At 37.2% G+C, this 17,312-nt stretch overlaps 2 long non-coding RNA genes across 2 annotated transcripts in view; one reads left to right on the top strand and one right to left on the bottom strand.

The window, feature by feature from the left end:
* Positions 1–13,678, bottom strand: part of LOC112905400 — an 18,074-nt gene extending 4,396 nt beyond the window's left edge. Inside the window, exons 1-2 of the long non-coding RNA XR_003231752.1 lie at positions 13,485–13,678; positions 1,472–1,532 (exon numbers count right to left, since the gene is read on the bottom strand). This is a non-coding gene — a long non-coding RNA (uncharacterized LOC112905400). The remainder of the gene's footprint in view (positions 1–1,471; positions 1,533–13,484) is intronic.
* LOC108738856 overlaps positions 1–17,312 on the top strand; it is a 69,164-nt gene that overhangs the window by 4,382 nt on the left and 47,470 nt on the right. The window contains exon 2 of the long non-coding RNA XR_001938044.1: positions 4,741–4,775. This is a non-coding gene — a long non-coding RNA (uncharacterized LOC108738856). The remainder of the gene's footprint in view (positions 1–4,740; positions 4,776–17,312) is intronic.

Here is a 17,312-nt window from a genome sequence, read left to right as displayed (position 1 = left end):
AGATAGTATTACAATTTTTTGCCATACAATGGATATCAGATGTTTCCTACCCAATATGTTCTTATGCAATTTCCTATAAAATTTTCTTGGTGTATTTTTAACATTAGATTAATGGAAGCGGTATTGACAAAACAGTACTGTATAAAAATAAATGAAAGCAAAACAAAAATACTGGTATGCAAGGGAAGAAAAAGTAGGGAAAGAGAGAATAAACAGAAGAAGAAGTGGCTGATTTTAGGTATCTAGAAAGTCAGATAAGTCAGGACTAGTCACTTCTATGTACGCGAACGGTTAATTTAGAAATTCGAAAAAGATTGCTACAGGTGTGTTTGGAACGCGGCGCTGTAGGGGTGCGAAACATGGACGATGATGGCGACGGAAAAGAAAAGGTTAAGAAGCGTTCGAAATGTGGTGTTACAGGCGAATGATGAGGATACCGCGGATAGAGAAGATGAAAAATGAAGAGATATTTGAAAGAATAGAAGAACAGAGGAATGTATGGAAGTCAATAAGAAATAGTGAAAGAGATAAGTTGGTAGGACACCTTCTCAGGCACGAAGGTCTAGTCAGAGATATATTAGAGGCATAAACGGGAGTTAGGAGAAGTAGAGGTAGACCTAGATTAGATTACTGTTCGCAAATAGTTAAGGGTGTGAGTTGTTCTAGTTTTAGGGATATGCGAAGATTAGCTCTGGATAGGAAAGAGTAGAGGTGCGTGCCCAACCAGTTTTAGGGCGACCTTACGATGATGTTGATTTTTAACATTCAATTTAGAAGCGTTCGGAATTTAGTGTTACAGGCGAATGATGAGAATACCACCATGGATAGAGGAGGTTAGAAATGAGCAGGTATTAGAAATAGCAGGACTACAAATGTCAATAAGAAATAGGCGAGATGGGTTGGTAGGACACCTCCTCAGGCATGAAGGGATAGTTAGAGACATACTGAAAGCAGAAACAGGAGTTAAGAGTGCTAGAGATAGACTTAAATTAGATTGCTGTTAATGATGTGGGATGTTCTAGTTTTAGGGAAATTAACTCAGAACTGTATAATTGAAATATACTAATGTATGAAAACTGGAAAGATGACAAATACATATAGGACTACACTAACTTGAGATATAACCTATAATATGAAAGTAGATTTCTTATCATCCCATAATTTTTCTTACAATTAGAATATTTATCGTATTTAACAGGGCGACCCTTTTGATATAAAATATCGAATAATAAAAAAGATTCATTAAANTATTAAAAATTAATAAAGAATTAACTAATAAAATATCAAAATTTGGCATTTTAACCCGTTTTAATGTAGGAATTACGGCAAGGTAGACAAACGCGACGTTCTTTCAATCAAAGGATTCTTGAGTATAATAATAAGAAAAGATTCAGGCAAGAAAAACAGACTCCAAATTTTCATCAAGTCTTTCATATTTTTTTCAAATAAAAAAGAGATATCAAAAACTCACATTTTGCTTTCCGTACTTCTTTCCGTTTTTGTATTTTCAAATGTCACAATTAATGAAGACTCTGTAAAATAATAACAGAATTAGGGTCAATTTTCGGTAACATTAGAAATATTTAAAAAAAAACAGTATTTTTACAAAATGGAGAAAGATAGACATAACACTTAACTAAAGTACAAGTATTAGATTTCCAAAAATTTTCTTTTAGGGATTGTTGGATTTACTCTCTTTAACCAAAATAATTCTATGTATGAGTGAAATCTATGATTTTTAAAAGACACACGTAAGTAGAAAAGGAAAAAAGACAGGTACTTATTGAGTACCTAATTTAGAGAATTAAATGTTCAATATAATTATATGTACATGGTACCCCAATAAAAAAAAACTTTTACGACTTTCAAGTTAGCCTACAAACCCTACAGCTAGCTTTTTAGTAATTTAATACTAGTATATCTCCAATTATTTTGTTTTAAGTCACCCTTTTAACAACAAACAAAATTTTACCAAATATTGCAGTATCGAATATATTTGATTAGTTCTAGAGTTTGGGTACTACGTCCAAGCTGGTGTAGGTACCAATGGGTAGATAAGAATTGAATATCAAATCCGAATATGCAGGTAACAAGTAAAAGCAAATCCAAAGCAAAGAACGAATGTCAAGTTTTAACAGCGACCATGAGTAGGTATCAAATAATTGGTTGCAAATAGGTAGTAGTTAGTCCATAATAACACCTAACGCCGCGTATCGCTGATTACACTTGTAGGTACGTATGTGTATATAGGAATACCCACGACATCCGCGCGCGTTCTTCGCGATGCATTCTACACCGAACTGTTACATTTCAGAAGTACCACATCTCAAGTCGAGACAGCTTCTGTGTAGGTACCTACTTATGCAACGGAACGATGGTATGATCTCTTGGTGGGAAAACGCCACCGTGAAGCAGAGAAAGGAGAATTTCCCTGACGAAAACACGAACATGCATATATTACCATGCGATCGGCACATTACAAATGCATTCCACAACCAGGCTCGTCAGTAACAACAACAAGGGCATTTAAAATCATGAAAATTGCAACAATATGAGCCAGAGGGAACAAAAAACCGTAACTCCCATGATATGGTTAACACCCATCCGTCAACAATACTTATTATGAAATCTTATTAGAAATATTGGCTAAATGTAACAAATAGTACTCGAAGGCATACTCCCACAGAGTTCATAGAAACTCGTAAAATATTTCAACTTCAAGCTTATGGTACAAACCATTGATCTTGTCTTAATATAAAAAGTGTTGTCAACCTTTAGTTTCACCCTTGCAGGTGTGTGAACGAGGCAAACATTACTAGAAGACAAAATCAAATTGTGTCGAAGCCTCCTCCAAGCGTCCATATTCAGAAAATTAATGTTACTGTAGCTTGCAATTTTTATTGCAAATGTTGACAGAAATAATTAGTCAAATGTTGTTCTTAAATCACCATTTTTAAGAACTGTCACATCCCTCTCCTGAAACTCATGAAGCTCGATGCGTCCTACCCCAAAATATATTGATCTATCATTTTACTCCACTTTTAATCAATAAATGTTTCGTGTCATGTATTTATTATCGCCCACTGTCCAGCTATATTTTAATAATAGCTCAATTGTCATTTATAAATGCGTATAATAATAGAAAAAAATTACGTCCAGTCTCAATTCCTACCCATATACCCACTGCCATCTGCAAACGACGCATATGTCAGAGATCACAAATGTCGGTAATTTAAACTTAACTCCCACCTATTGAAAAACAATTTGCATGTTGAACAGCTTGATTGCGTGTATGCGAAAGTGCAAATCAATATTTAGAATGAATATTCAATTATGGATCGCGAAAGCTGTGGGTACGGATACCTATACACCGATACAATACAATATATCTCGTAGGTATTAGATGAAGAGGGTCCGGTTGTGTCTGACGATCCATAGGCACCTCTGTATTCTGCCATCGGCCGATGTTTAGACACCACTCCTCGTCCGTAATAGCGAGTCGAGCGAGTGCGACAATGCGACACTGCACCGAACAATGCAACGTATAGTTATGCTAATATGTACCGGGACCGCCCCTCATTGTTGAATGGAATCTTATTCATGCGCTCCATTGTCCTGGATGCTATTAAATACCATTAAACGCGAATATAGCGACCACGCCATCTGTAGTGGATAACGGTAACAATGCGCCAGCGATGGAAGACCATCTATTGACGAGCCCGATCGTTATAATGTTACCATAACGTTGCTTTCACATAAAAAGAACATCATGGCTTCGGTTTTGATCGTATCGAATCATCATCATTATCATAAGGTCGTCAGTCCTAAGACTGGTTGGACACGCACCTCCACTCGTTCCTGTCCTGAGCTATCTTCGCATTTACCTAAAACTAGAACATCTCACATACTTAACTATTTGCGAACAGTAATCTAATCTAGATCTACCTCTACTCCTCTTAACGACTGTTTCTGCCTCTAATACGTCTCTGACTAAACCTTCATGTCTGAGGAGGTGTCCCACCAACCTATCTCGCCTATTTCTTATTGACTTCCATGGAGTCCTCTGTTCTCCTATTCTTTCCAATACCTCTTCATTTCTAACCTTTTCTACCCACGATATCCTCATCATCCGCCTATAACACCACATTTCGAACGTTTCTAACCTTTTCTTTTTCGCCGCGCCCACCGTCTATGTTTCGCAGCCGTACAACTCCGCGCTCCAAACATACACCTTTAACAATCTTTTTCGAATTTCTAAATTAATCGTTCGCGAGCATACAAGTGACTTCATTTTATTGAAGGCGACTCAATCCTGCGCTATCCTCTGCTTTATATCCCTACTAGTCGTTCCGTCGTGACTTATCTGGCTTCCTAGATACCTAAAATCAGCCACTTCTTCTAATCTTTCATCTCTCATCTTTACATTCGCTCTTCTTCTGCTTTTTTCCTTTGCATACCAGTATTTTTGTTTAAGGGTATCTCTAACTCCTCCTTGCTAGATGTTAATATTGCCATATCATCTGCAAATCTAAGCATACTATTTTTTTGTCCCCACATATATATCCCTATCGTTTTTACAATACTGTCTTTAATATTGATCGCGTCTTCGATCTATAGATGTCGTTTTCTCTATTTTGTGATTGTATTTTTGTCACCAGTTGCGAATAAATTTAAATTATCTATTGATTACATTTTGTTTCTTGCTACAGTATACCTAAACGATATGTTTTTCTTTTGCAGTTTCTGCTATGTCCATAGAATCCTGAGGGTGAGGGGTAAGTGTTATTTTGTTTATTACAGTAGATGAGATTTAACCACATACCTAATGGTCAAAATTTTTTGTGTCTTCAAAAGAAAACAATTGCGTTTTTAATAAAAGCAAATCTTTAAGAACGTCTGCAAGGCATGATTTACAACTTAATTCGGTTCTAAAATATTGAGGGAGTTTGGAATGATGCGTAGGTATGGGTATGGGGAAATAAGTCAGTCTCGTTCGGTAGTTCCTCCTATTCATTAGACTAACTGCCTTTTGTAAACAAAACCGCAGAATGTCCGGACAAAGCTATGTTGCTTCCCTTTTATAGGTACCTTGCGATACCGAAGTCCGCTTTTAGATTCTCACACGAACGGCCTCGTGTTACCGATACAAAAATCGATTCGTGATTTTCGTTTGTCATTAATAAAGAACAAGAGAGCATCAAGTCACGGCACAAACCAAATAATGGACGATCTATTGGAACAAACCATCAACATACCGTAGAAACACAAAGGGCCGATAACAGGCCAAGAATGTGTCAAAGGAATGACATTCGTTCTATTACATTATGGTAATATCTCGGTGACTTGCAATCGTCGCTGTCTTTATGCGATCAGTCGGATAACATTTTGAAAAGATCGAAGCAGGCGGTGACCGACCGACACCATTGTTGCTTGCTAACTGTGACGGTCGATCTATATGATAAATAGTCGACGAACGATTTCGCCCCTTTCGGATGTTTCCAAGCCTCCTACAATTTTTATTGTGAGTAGTTCAAATGTTTTCTACGCCTCCTTCGATCTCAACTTCGATTATTTCTTGTGCAATACGATGTAAATATTTACGACCGACAATGGACCAGCTAAACACACTGTTTCATTTAGAAACATTAAAAGAATCAAAAAAGTCTTCGGAAAATCGTTGGCATAATGAAATCCAATACTCAATAATCAGCAACGAATTGTCAATAAGAACACAAAAGACATAAGACCATGGTAATTAGATGTGAAAGTTAATCTTAATATATATAAATTACGTGTCACGTTGTTTGTCCGCGATGGACTCCTAAACTACTTCACCGATTTTAATCAAATTTGTACACCGTGTGCAGTTTGATCCAACCTGAAAGATAGGATAGCTTACACCTCAATTTATGATCGCAATAGTATATAAAGTAAGGGAGTTTGGTCACGGTGGGTGGACGTGGGTGGTTGTGGGTGGCGAAAATGTGAAAAAATACATACCTGTCCTTTTCTAACATATGAGACCTTTTGGAAAGTTCTAAAAATTTCTGAAATGATCCAGAAAACTCCAGAATGTGTTACAATCGATCTAGAATGTTCTAAAAATTTCTGGAATGATCTAGAAAGTTCCAAATTGTGTGCAACGGTTAAAATCGATATGCAATGTTCCAAAAAGTTTTAGAAATATCTGGAATGATTTGGAAAGTTCCAAATGTCCGNAATATTTAATTTCAATATTGGGTTAATATTAAAAATCTACATTGGGCCAATAAAAAAAAACTGACGTTTCCATCATTGAACCAATATGCAAATATAATATTTTACCAATATTGTTGTGCTACTGGAGATCTGGAATGATTTGGAAAGTTCCAATTAATTAATTATCAAAGATTTCCAGAATTTCCTAGATTTTGTCCAAATATTCTACAACGATCTACTATTATTGAGAAATTTTATAAAGGTACAGGGTGGTATCTAAGATAGAAATGTATATTTATATTTTAACCCAATCAACGCCGGGTTTAGCTGCTAGTGGTCTATAAAAATTGCTACAATTGCCATAAAACGAACGACGCACAACACTTGACGGAAACCCGATAGCCACCTGTTGAAACTGAAATTAATTCTGCACGTTGTGATTCAGTCCGCAAAGAATGTGTCTAATCGCCTGATCAAACAGCCGCAATAAATTTGCATATCCCATGCATAATCCACCTTTGTTAGCCATACCTATAGCTTGGCTTTTCAGCCGATCTCCAACGCATTTCCATGGTCCATACATCACCGTGTGCAGACGCCAAAAAAAAACGCATCACCAACTCCGGCCATTAAGCTCAAATAACGTTTATAGCAAACAAGATAATTATTTGGAAATGTGCAAATCATGGTCATCCTAGGATTAGTTATCTATGGGTATCTAAAGTTTACACCTGAGTCGCAGAGTAGTGAGCGGGTCAGATAATTCTACCTTTACACAGTTGAGCGTTGACGCGGTAGCGAGGCCAATCATCACGGCCAAATTATCCCCACTACATGCATGACCAGTAGCAGCACTGCAGGGTGTTCTCAAAACCAGTAGCCAGAATCTAGAGCGCCGTGATACTACATTCGTAACAAATGAAGTATTGCGTATACGGTTGGTCGCGGACGTGGGCCAATAAAAGGCAAGCGCATGCGATGCATCAAATAGGGTTGTGGGCGATGCCCAAAAACGGCTACTCATATACATATGTTGCATCGAAGTAGCCCTGAACTTCTTCAGGCAGACAGGTGATGATCGGACCATTTTTCGTCTCTCGTCGCAAGGATAATGTACCGATGTCCTTCATTCGGGAGCAAGGTTATTAATATTAATTACCTTATAACAGTCAGACTTTTAAATTTTTATGCAGATAGGTAACTTGAATACATTTGTCTTTTGTTTGCCGAAACAGGTTGGACGGTGGTGCTCTTTCTCGGGCTCGTTTGTTCAGTTTCTCAAAGACACCGTCCGTCCATTTGACGTCATTGTTTGTTCCGTTTTTCTAAGCATTAATCTGCTTGAAAAACATAATTTATGATTCATTTGTATCTACAAACACCTGTTTAGTTATAATTGCTTCTATAATGGCGTCAGGCTCCGTCAGCCGATAATGTTAATTAAGGTTATTTTTACAATTCTAATATTTCATATTTCGATTTATAAATACCTTTTCCAGTGTCCGCGGCTACCGATTCACATAGTTCCGATTAATTTAAAATAATTTATTTTGACATCCACTTAATGTTGAATAAAAATTTCTAGTCTGAAATAGAGGTGGAGGTGCCACGTAGAGAAGTAAATTTTAGAAAGGGAGTCAGGCAGGGATGCACACTGTCACCGCTAATTTATATATCGAAGACGCGATTAACACCTTTAAAGACAGTACAACTGTAGGGATAGATATGGAAGGGCAAAGGGTTAGTATGCTTAGATTTGCAGATGCTATAGCAGTATTAGCATATAGCAAGGAGGAGTTAGAGATAGCTTTGAATAAAATGGAAATGGTATTGACAAAACAGTATTGTAGGAAAGTAGTAATCTAGGAAGTCAGATAAGTCAGGATGGATGGAGCAGTACAGATATGAAAAAGAGGATACTGTAGGGTAGAGTTGCCTTTAGCTAAAAGAAGTCATCTCACCGCCCGGCTCCATATGGTTAGGAAACGTAGATGGTAAGCGTGACGGAAAAGAAAAGGTTAGAAGCGTTCGAAATGTGGTGTTATAGGCGGATGATGAGGATAACGTGGGTAGAAAAGGTTAGAAATTAAGAGGTATTAGAAAGAATAAGAGAACAGAGGACTCTATGGAAGTCAATAAGAAACATGCAACATAGGTTGGTAGGACGCTTTCTCATGCGAAACAGAAACAAGAGTAAACGTAGACCTAGATTAGATTAGTGTTCGCAAATGGTTAAGGATATGGACTGTTCTAGTTTTAGAGAAATACGAAGATTAGCTCAGGATAGGAAAGGGTGGAGGTGCGTGTCCAACCAGTCTTAGGACTGACGGCCCTATGATGATGAAGAAATAGCATTGGGGATACCAATCGGTTGCGCAGTAATTGGAACATATAGTGTGAAGCTGAATGAAAAGAATGTCATTCCCAAATAACTTCAGAAATCGTTCAAATCCATCATCGAATAATGCCATTATACTTTTGACACTTTTTGTTCATTATTTCATTTCCTAATACTCTAACGCCAGAGGTATATTTTCTTATATTTTGTAAGGTATTATTAGATAATAAAGCTAGCAATCTGTATTGTAATTATAAAAGAACGTGTGTTGTCTGTTCCCCGAGCTATATTCTAACCCAGTAGGCTTCCAACAGAACCGCCTTATAAATCGCCCCTTTTAAATTTTCCCGTGACAAGCAGCTATCCGATGCCGTTTCAGCCGCCGGGATATTGAATTAATGAGTACTCACCTAGTAAGTTGTTTTCGGAACAAACTAACGCCGAAATTTCAACATATCGGCGAAGGCCCCCCGTGCACACCGGCCAACGTAAATCAGACCGGCCGACACCGTGTTGCCTCGATCCCTAATATATAAAACATTAGCAAGAATTAATAACATAAACGGGGCATTGCCCGAACGCACTCTACCGCATCGACTAGATGGATACCATTGACTTCGGATCGACCGTTCTTCAGTAAGCAACGCGATTAAGTCAGCTTTTGAACAACACGAATTCATCAACAAGTCTATTTTATGGATCAATTGATAAGCCCACAACGCGATACGGAACAATGAAGATACTCACAACGTAATATGAGTTAGTTCACATGCTCGCAAAACGATGCGGATTAACTGAAACTGTGTGGATTATTTAACATAGATATACCATCACCCGATATCGATCAAGTAACCTATCCATTAGGTCATACGACAATGTAGAACATTTGATATTTTACAGATCGGTTGGTATACCATACAACGCAACGTGAAGCATATGACATACCCAGAGCATAGCTGAGACATCCCTAACAGAAAGGTATGATGATCGACCTAAATACTCGCAACGTGATATCTGGATCATTTGACACCACAGTTACGATCTGTACCTATCAAGTGGCGTACCCACCATGTACCTATCTAAGGCAGTTTATGAATGAATTTGTATCTCCACACTCTCCACATAGTAATAAAGGGTCATTTGAAAAACCTGCAAAGTTATTATGATGAACCAATCAAGATGCGCAGTATCCAATACTCAAGAAGTGGTATGCCCACAACGTAATATATATTAATAACAACGTTTGGCATATTTTAGAACGGTTAGGGATCTAGAGAACAGCGCGAATGGTAGGTACTTCAATGTGGTGAACTGTTCACATTGTAGATAAATGTGAGCTACCCTAATGCCAGAGATAATGCTTAATAATCCAAGTGAACGCTTAGTTAGCCACTGCTAAAAGTTCGACGTACATGGACCCTTTAGCCTACCACAATAATGCAAAACCTAGATAGGTTAATCGACATGTCCACAAAGCAATATTGATGACAGGCATCATACTCACAATGTGACATCTACACCTTTACTTCCAAATTTCTTTTATTGTATTAAATTCACATAAGATATAGGGTCCATACTTCACACCGGGTTACTCTTTGATCTGAGTTACTTATCTAGAGTTTCTCTATTGGTTCGTTCACTTTATTTTTGAAAGAATGAGTTCTGGAAAGAATCGGTTAGGTTTTGGTTGAGTGATGTGCCGGTGCAGTTCACATAACCCGTTTTAGGGACTGTTTTTAAGGTGTCCGTCGGACAGTCAACGTTCTGTCGACATAGCCTACTGATCTAAAGGCGCGTATCCATATACCGACGGTAAAACCGCCGCCGTAACGTCAATGGGCGGCAGCTTTTGTTTCCCGCAAAGTGGGCCTTGGCGTTGAACAATGCGGCCAACATAACTAATTGAAAGGTTTTTCCAGAGTAATTTATTTGTTTGTTTTAAATAACAAAAACTAAAAGATACCTTATACCTACCTCTACGGTATTAGGTATAACTTTATTGTCATGGATGTTGGTCGCTTGTAAACTCAATGCTGCAGTATATAGATCTCCAATATTTCAATCGTTGATAACCAAACAAAAAGCCCTAGTACTTCAAAAAGTAACTAACTCTAACTTCCTCCCAGGTTCTAAAACCTGCTTTATTAATAGGTTGCGTTCCAAGTAATTGACATTCAATAACAGTAGCAATTGGAGTTTTCTTTTCTCAAAAGGCTCAACATTACCTGATTGATCAGATTCCTGTTGATTTTGTGTGGCTTGTTCTACAATTAATGAGTATAGAAATTTGAGTATTCACTTTCATTCATCTTTAAAACCTTAACTGAACCTCTCTTTAATAAGGTAAAAGCCCTAGGTACGCCTCAAACTTATTATATAGTTGCCTATCAACTTTAATTTATCGAGGCTCTACTGCAGGCATATCCTAATAACAATAATTACATATTTGGTCTTTACTTGCTTCTGTTTCCTTTAAAAAATGTGAAAGCAAAAGCGTTCTGGATATAAAAAGAATAAAATTCCAGGATATTATTATACTTTCATTAAAAACATGTTCCGAGATATGACATCAAGAAATAGCTCCTAATGTAGCCCGCGGACCCGGACGGTATATACGTTAATGTTGTTAGGAAGCTAGAGAATGTCTTAACAAATTTATATACCGACTCTCGCGCTAATCTACATCCACAATCACCGGACTACCTAACTAAAAAACACATAAAGATAGTGATTAATAGTTGCAAAACGGCTGAAAACTGCCCGGCTCTGCTCTCCATCATACATAATTTCAGTAGGAGATTCCTAAAATAAGAAGAGAACGCGCGGAACGCCAAGCCAACTTTTCAGTTTACGTTTAAAGCCGTCGGTAGCTTTTGTTTTCGGTAAGAATGGACCGCGGTAACTCGATTCTGTCATATTTATGCGTCTACTGTCTTCTATCTACGTTAATATTTCATATTTATGGGCCGTTCTTCGTAAAACACGACGGACTCTCCGGACTGGATTGTTCGGGAGTTAAAGATACTGCCAAACGATAGTGATTTTTAAACAGAGACAGTAACCCTAAAGCTCATAAAAAAAATAAAGCTAAACAAAAAAGATCTCTCAATGATTCACGCATGTAAATATCATGGGAATTTTTCTTTTACTTCCTCACAATTTCTCTATCAAACGCACCTAACCCCCAGGCGCCAGGAAAGACGTTTGATGCATACTTTTGCGTCTGTGACATCATATCTTATCGATAACTATTCGATTTTGGTTTGGTGTACTTTTTTTTGAAATCATACGTTTACGCGAATGTCATTACGTATTCCGAACGAAATTATTGATAAATAATTATTAGATATTTCAGTCATCTCTAAGTACAAAAAAATACATAAATATGATTACGATTGCTAAATGTTATGAGTTTAGAAAATTAAATAAAATGTAAAGTACCTAAAGCAATAAGATTAATTAAACTAAAAAGTAAATAACCTCAACGAAATATAGTTACTAAAAATAATCTAATGCAACAATTTCCCAGTTCTTTGGCAAGCAAGGAATTTCTACTATTTAAATCGTAATAGTTTACAGAAAAAATGTATAGATATGTATGGGTAACAGATACCTATATATTATTAATTTTAAGCAACAACTNTCGACCTTTTTTAAGTAGATAAATGCAATAGAGACCATAGATCTAGCAGATAGATATATCGATAAAAGAAAATAAAAACTAATACCTAGACCATTCTTAACGATTTCCACAATTTCCTTAATAGATATATTAAATCGATCATAATTTTTTATTAATTCCTAGTCCAAGCTTTTCTAAGTACGTATTACTCAAGACAGATCTTATTCTCTAATTATTGCTAATGTAATGTCCATTGTCAAGACAAATTATAATTATCAACTGATATATTTAATGAACAATAATTACCGAATTTGCTTGTTCTTCAATCTGCTAATAAATCATTATGCAAGAAAAATAATTGGCCATAATTATCTTACAAACAAAAGAAATCGGAACTTCGTATCCATTGACATTAAAGATAATCCTTCTCCAAACCATTAACGCAAAAGGAAAATCAACATAACAGTATTTTTGTTTATTCTTCTGAATAATAGATGGATAATAATTAAAATAAGACTCATTTCTCATTCCTAACAAATGAAAATATAACTCTCAACGATTATCATGTTAAACATGGTTGTTTAATAAATATTCATTTTGGAGTTTTTTTTAAATGAAAATCCCACGCCGTAGCATTAAAAAAAGACCGAAAACCGCAAACAGATGTCGCGTAACGCGGTAGCACTTCTTACACTTCCCCCCCTTCCGCTCTTTCTCACTCAGCGGTAGCCTCGGGCTGCGTAAACGAGTAGCGCAGTAGGCGTAGCACAGGAGCTGGCTTGCAGGCCACGTGCGATCTTTACAACATAATTGGACGAATCACGCAGGCAATGAAAAATACGCGAGCATCAACTCATCACATAGCCTACTGCTACAACAGACTATTACTAACTTTTACCATTGGTTTTATAATGCGACAGTAGCCCACTATGATCGAACATGAGAAATGGATTCAGAGTAGCGCAAGTTTGCAATTTAATGCGAGCCGCGAGGTTTATAAACATCGCATTATCGTTTTGTGCAGGCTCCTGAACTAGTTGTTGATAGTTATTTGCTAGTTACACATGCTCCTGCGATAGGATGGTAATTTGTAAGTGTAATTTGATTGGATAAAATGCGACGCTCGGCAAACTTGACCCATTTTACCGATCGACTTCTGTGTTACACTCGAACGAAAGACACTGTGTGGGTAATGAACATGGTACTTATTATTGGCGAATTGATGACGGAAAATTAAAAACAAAAAAAAAACATAAAATGGGAGGCATATATAAATTGTTAAATAAATTGTAGTATTACGGACGAATAAAAAGTTCGTTCACTAACCTGTCAAAGGTTGTTTCGGTACACGAGTGCGTTGAGTGGAGATGACGTCTCGGATGTTTTGAGTATCGACTTCACTTGAGGACTTCCAATGGAAAACTACTCGTTATTTTGCTTCTGTACTAAACTAGAGCTGGTAGCCCAATGATCCAAGCAGTAGTGGCTTGCTCTTGGCTTCTTGGAGCCCCCCCGTGCCCCCGCCCGTGGAGCTTGCAAGTCCATCCCACCTCTCACCCCGTCTTAGGAAGTCTAAACATACGGATTATTTTGCTGGTTTGCCATACAACAGAAGTCACTGGCGCGGCCGGTGAAAATCGACCTTACGGACCAACTGCACAAGGCTTTTTAGGCCCAATCAATTAGCTACGTTCTCATCTGCAATAGCTTCATCTAAGAAGACGCGTATTGTTTATTATTATTGTTGTTTTTTTTTTTTGTTGTTAATCTCACTCACGCTTTAACGCAAAAGTTCAGTACATGCGTACGGTGGTGACCACGTGATGTTTTTGGAAAACGATCCATCATCGAATAAGTGCGTCCCGGGGGCAAGTTGAATGTAAGAACAAGCCCCCTGACGTTCTCGCACAGAAGCGGACAAAAATTTCGTAATTAAAAGGCCGGGGAATGTTTTAAACATTCCAGAGAGAAGAACAGAAGACGAGAACGGTCCGCGCACGCCGCTTGGTCTCTATCGTCTCGTTGTGTACGGATCCAAGTCGCCTGCGCTTGGCTGTCTTCTTCTCGGCACCCACGTTACTCGAGCGGTGTCTTTCTTTAATGGTTTAAGAGAATAGCTGCATCCTTATACCGTGTCGTCGTCCTTGTCGGGCACGTTGGTGGCGCGATCCTTCCGTCTCGTTCGCCGTAGGTAAATGTTCAATAGCCCATTCCACGCGTAACTGAACAGCAAACGTTTCAATCGAACTTTCACAGAAGAGACGGCTATGGATCTCCGGCGATGTTTTATTGTTTCTGAGTCAAATCCAGTGGCGAACGCATTGGCTAACAAATCCTTTCAACAATCAGGGCCACTATCGTGTTACTAATTATAATTAGGGGATTTTCTGAAGAATTATTGGTATATGAGTTCCGCACACTGTTTCTTACTGATAATTCGCTAGACTCCCTTTCCTTTCATCAACTCACTGTGTCTAAATGGGTTATAATAATCCTAAATCCTTTAAGGCAATTTTTTCATCTTGTTATGGATGATCTATCATCAGGTAAAAAAGTTGGTTTTGTTTCAGTAACTTCTTGTATTAGTTTCTCATACCTATAGCCCCTCCTTCCCCTATTTTTCCCAGACAGCTCCCCATAAATAGTAATGATTTTTAATTAAATAAGAAATAATACAATTATAAAAGAGAGAAAATAGTAGGGTTGTAGACTTTTATTAATTACAAAAACTCAACCGATGTTTTTTTTCCTATATATATGAGGCTTCATCAGGGTCAGGGTAGGTTTTCGTGAAATGACATATCCACAAAAGATACATAATACAATTACAAACAGCAACTACAGATTACAATTTTTTTCGGCATATTGATTTATAGAGATTTTTATCCAACTTTTGTGGGGTATCCAAGCTTGTCATCCCTGTGGTCCATATTCCTATATTTTCAAGTTCTACAGCTTTCGAAATAGGAACTGCTCCATAACGACCGTACCCTCTGATGTAATCTTGACAACTATAAAAATTGCAAAACGTTTGCGTCCGCTTAGGCTAACTGTACACCTAAATTACTTGGAGACTTCTATACTCGATTAAGCGACGAACCCTGTTCCTTTAATTGTATAGCGCAGTAAAAACTGTAACTACATATAATGTCAGATAGTAAACCCATTTGATTACAGAAATGTAAAACAAACGGACAAGTGTTTTCAATTAAGAATCTGATTTACTGTATCTTTTACCTATAATTTTCGGGGAAAATAGGTAGATACCTGATGTACAGTACCTTACAGTAAACAATGTCCTTGAAAAGTAGCAACTACTTATTATAACTCAATTTTTGTGTCTTTTAATTAGTAATTGTTTATTGTGGTAAGAGAAATTATTTTGGCATTATAACTTTTCTTAAAATTTCCCGACAATTAACATTAGAAACCTACAATAGCAGCAGCTTCTTAATAATTTTGTTTGTTAGATTACAGGAACTTTCAATCTTTGGTAATCAGCAGCTGATTAGGTGCCCTCTATGGTGTATATTAGCTAATCATTTGGCAAACATTTGGTAATTAAAAGCACACAAAACTTTGCCATTGAACACCATATACAACTCGCGATTACCCGTCTACTCGTATTATTATGTAAAAAGCACATTCACGCATCTAAATTTGAAAAAAAGTACTCACAATGATATATTCGAACAATATTTACTTACATATAATGGCGTGTTAGTTATTCTAAGAAATGGTGAGACGAATAAGTGAAAAAAAGCGTGTCGAATAGTGTGTGTGTACAGAGCCAAGCCCCGGCACATAGTAAATTCTTGAAGTGCGTCACAATTTGTCAAACAGAAGTGTTGGTTTTCATATCTCAGTTTCCAGAAAACCAAACTTGTCTTAGATGAAAACGATTAGGATGCAAAGGTTGCCGCCGCGCTCTGTCCTAAACACTGCAAATAATACGATACATAAATGATAACAGACGCCCCAGTTGGTAGGTATAGGTATTTATGATCCCCACATAATTCTTTCTACTGATGGTATCCACGATTTGTTGAACTGAACGGGGACAATGTCAAAGAAGACAAAGATCTGTAGGTATTAATGTATTATGTAATTAAATTGGTTCATTCGATTGTGCACGAAATAAAAAAGGAAGAAAGTACGAAATATCAATATATTTACGGTAGCATTTTTGGTGACCTATTGGTGAAATAATAAAATGATCCCCGAAGGTTTTATATTTAATTTCGACTTACGAAAACATGTACCTATACATACTGATTGAAGTGAATTATTAATTAATGAAAACCCCCCAGTCTTTTGATTTGTTGTTTATATTAAAATGTCAATATTGAGTCATCGTAAGGTTATAGATAGGGTGTGATGGTGGTTGGGTTAAGTGTTCGCTGAAGGATCATGGCTTGCTTAAGTACCACGTCCCATGGGCTTAGGTTTGGTATGGTGATAGGATTTCCTGATTGGCTTTGTAAAGTATTATACTGTACATGAAAGGTTTAAGTCAGGTTATGACGGAAAAGGTTTCCCTGATTGACATGTGTGAAGGGCTATGCACCATGGGCTTAACGTATGAGTTGTGCTGAGGGAGATTCCGTGATTGATTTGTGTGAAGTGCTATCCATCCATCAGAAGGTTAGTTAGGTGGTGTTTAAATAATAATTGAATTATAGTCGAAATCCTTTTCTGCTTGACATGTATGTCGTAGATTTAGGTTATGCTATGGTGAGGTAGTAAAGTATGTTATGTGCACCAAGGGTTTAGGCTAGGTTATGATGGGAAAGGTTTCCCTAATCGGCGTACGTAAAGTGATATAGGTACATCAAGAGGTATGTGTTTATTTTTGGTAAATAAATGCCGTTTTTGAGCTTCATATATTGACCCATCAGTTTACATAGCTTCCCGTCACTTTAAATTCTATCGAGGATATGTTACCTCTGTATCACATAAATAATGTTAATGAAAATTCAATGAAAGGCTAGTTAGAGAAATATTAGAAGCAGAAACAGGAGTCAAGAAGAGTAGATGTAGACCTAGATTAGATTACTGTTCACAAATAGTTCAGGATGTGGGATGTTCTAGTTTTGGGGAAATGCGAAAATTAGCTCAGGATAGCAAACAGTGGAGGTGCGTGTGTCCAACCAG

Source organism: Agrilus planipennis, unplaced genomic scaffold (assembly GCF_000699045.2).
Source record: "Agrilus planipennis isolate EAB-ADULT unplaced genomic scaffold, Apla_2.0 scaffold213, whole genome shotgun sequence".
Classification (NCBI taxonomy): domain Eukaryota; kingdom Metazoa; phylum Arthropoda; class Insecta; order Coleoptera; family Buprestidae; genus Agrilus; species Agrilus planipennis.
This window is presented reverse-complemented; position numbering and strand designations above follow the sequence as displayed.